This window comes from Gossypium hirsutum, chromosome A02, assembly GCF_007990345.1.
Source record: "Gossypium hirsutum isolate 1008001.06 chromosome A02, Gossypium_hirsutum_v2.1, whole genome shotgun sequence".
NCBI classification, from domain to species: Eukaryota; Viridiplantae; Streptophyta; class Magnoliopsida; order Malvales; family Malvaceae; genus Gossypium; species Gossypium hirsutum.
The window spans coordinates 94,139,103-94,141,935 of record NC_053425.1 but is presented as its reverse complement, the minus strand read 5'-3'; the positions used below and the strand labels follow the sequence as shown (position 1 = coordinate 94,141,935).

The window sequence follows — 2,833 nt, the reverse complement described above, 5'->3', positions numbered from 1 at the left end:
GGTGGTGGGCACGGCCGTGTCGAACGCCCGTGCTAAATTCTCAGTTTCAACCATGGTTTCTAGATACGAGCGTGTTGCACGCCTGTGTTGTTTTGACAGACTCGCCCACGGCCATGTCGTACGATTGTGGCAATTTATCGTATCTCGTGTTGGGGAAAAATTTTTCCGTATTTTCACATGGCTATATCATAAGGCCATGTCTCCACTCGTGGTGTGAGCACTACTTAAGGCACGCTCGTGTGCCTAGCCATGTGGTTCTGAAAAACCTGTGGCCAAGTACTCAGTTAGTGATTAAATGTTAAAAACTGAAATTTAAAGAAGTTAACACTGTTAGTGCTTGAGTTGCCTCTCAAGAAGCGCTTATTTATAGTCTAAGCTCGACTTACCTTTCTGCTGTGTGGTCATGGTGGTGCAAGGAGTTTACACTCCTCCTCCCTGCTATCAATTTTATAAAATAAGGTTTTAAACAAGTACTATTTACCTTAAAAGTGCTGAATTTAGGATGAATTACCTCGACTGTAGCGTATGGAAAAATATTGAGTACCATGAGAGAAATTTCTCCATTAGATTCAGAAGTGCCAATAGGAGGATTTGTTGTATCCAGTAGTGTCTCCAACCTTAAGTTGATTTGGTGGAATATTGAGCTTGTTAAGGCGTGGTTTTGGTTTATGTGTCTGCCATTCATTTAGTTCCTCAACTCGTAGCCTTCGTTCTTCATAGATAGGTCCTTTGTTGTTGCTTGAATACGGCTCATGTGCGCTCTTCGAACCTGTTTTCTGCACAGAGGGTTTCACCACACGATTAGTACTAGTAGTATGATTTATGCAATCACCCTCGATTTTTGAAGTGTTACTCGAATTACGAGCCTGAAGAGTGATTGTTTCATCACCCACACGAAGTGTGAGTTCACCTGTACCAACATCAATTATTAGCAGTTGCCAAAAAAGGGCCTCCCTAAAACTAAAGGCACGTTACTATCCTCCTTTATGTCTAGAACAATGAAATCAACTAGGAATGTTAATTTGTCAATTTTAACGAGTACATCTTCAATAATACCCTGAGGAAATCTGATTATTTTATCTGCTAATTGAATGCTCATCCTAGTTTGTTTGGGTTTCCCAAGACCTCGTTGCTTAAAAATTTTGTAAGGCATGACATTGATACTAGCCCTTAAATCAGCCAAGGCATTATTAACATCTAAGCTACCAATTAAACAAGGAATCGTAAAACTCCCTGGATCTTTCAAATTGTTGGCTAGCTTATTCTGCAGAATGGCTGAGCAAACTGCATTCATCTCCACATGTGACGCCTCATCTAACTTCTGCTTATTTGCTAAAAGCTCCTTTAAAAATTTGACTGCGTTCGACATCTGCGAAAGAGCCTCAATAAACAATAAGTTAATATGTAATTTCTTTAAAAGTTTAAGGAATTTACCGAATTGTTCGTCTGAGTGGTATTTCCTTATAGCATTGGGGTATGGTATACGTGGTTTGTACTATTTACTTACTTGTTTTTAGTCATTATGGTCCACCTCACCTTTACGTTTACTTACCACAGTTTCTTGCCTCGGTTCTGGTTCAGGTGCAACTAGCCCTTCTTCATCTTGAATGGTAATCACATTGAGCTACTTTCTTGGGTTAGATTCAGTGTTACTTGGTAGGCAACCTTGCGGTCGTTCAGATATCAATTTAGCGAGCTGGCCTATTTGAGTTTCGAGCCCTTGGATTGACGCTTGTTGATTCTTAAGTGATGTCTCGGTATTCTAAAAATGAGTTTCTGACACCGAGATGAATTTTGTTAGCATCTCCTCAAGGTTTGACTTTTTCTCTTGTTGGTAAGGTAGTTGTTGGAAAATTGGAGGTGGTGGTGGTATCTGATTCCCTTGGCCTCCCCATGAGAAATTTGGGTGGTTCCTCCATCCTGCATTGTAACTGTTGCTATAGGGATTATTTTGACGTCGAGGATTATTACCCATATAATTTAATTTCTCATTTTCCATGTTGTGGCCATAAGGTGGGTATTCTGAATTGCTCGTTCCTCTTTCACTTGCATTGCATTGCATTACTGGGTGAACATGTGAAGAACCAAAGAAACTGTCAATTTTTTTATTCAAAAGTTCTACCTGGTTAGAGAGCATGGTGACCGAATTGACATTAAAAATGCTGACTGCTTTCGTTGGCTTTGTCCTCATGACTTGCCACTGATAATTATTCAGTGAAATCTCTTCTATAAATTTATAAGCATCCTCAGGTGTCTTATTATTGATAGTCCCACTAGCAACTGCGTCAACCATCTGTCTAGTTGAAGGGTTCAGGCCATTGTGAAAAGTTTGAACCTGTAGCTAGAGTGGTAACCCATGGTGAGGGCACCTTCTCAACAGATCTTTGTATCTCTCCCATGCATTGTAGAGTGTTTCTAAATCCATCTGCACAAAAGAAGAGATATCATTCCTTAATTTAGCCGTTTAGCTGGCGGAAAATATTTTAGTAAAAACTTTTCGATTGTTCCCAAGTAGTGATTGACCCTCGTGGTAACGAGTTCAACCACTGTTTAGCCTTATTCCTTAATGAAAAGGGAAATAACAGAAGGCGTATGGCGTCGTCAGAAACGTCATTGATTTTAAATGTGTCGTAAAACTCCAAAAAATTCGCCAAGTGATTGTTTGGATCCTTATCCTGCAAACCATCAAATTGAACGAATTGTTGTATCATTTGAATCGTGTTAGGTTTCAGTTCAAAATTATTTGCAGCAATAGCAGGCCTAACTATACTCGACTCAGTTCTTGTTAAATTTGGTTTAGCATAATCATACATAGTGCGTGGAGCATGATTCT

The 2,833-nt window shown here is 39.6% G+C and overlaps 1 non-coding gene across 1 annotated transcript; it reads left to right on the top strand.

Moving 5' to 3' along the window:
- The first annotated feature begins 2,351 nt into the window (after window positions 1–2,351).
- LOC121217112 (small nucleolar RNA R71) lies at window positions 2,352–2,458 on the top strand. The gene has a single exon (XR_005913315.1). It is a non-coding gene; the product is annotated as a small nucleolar RNA R71 (small nucleolar RNA).
- The last annotated feature ends 375 nt before the right edge of the window (window positions 2,459–2,833 follow it).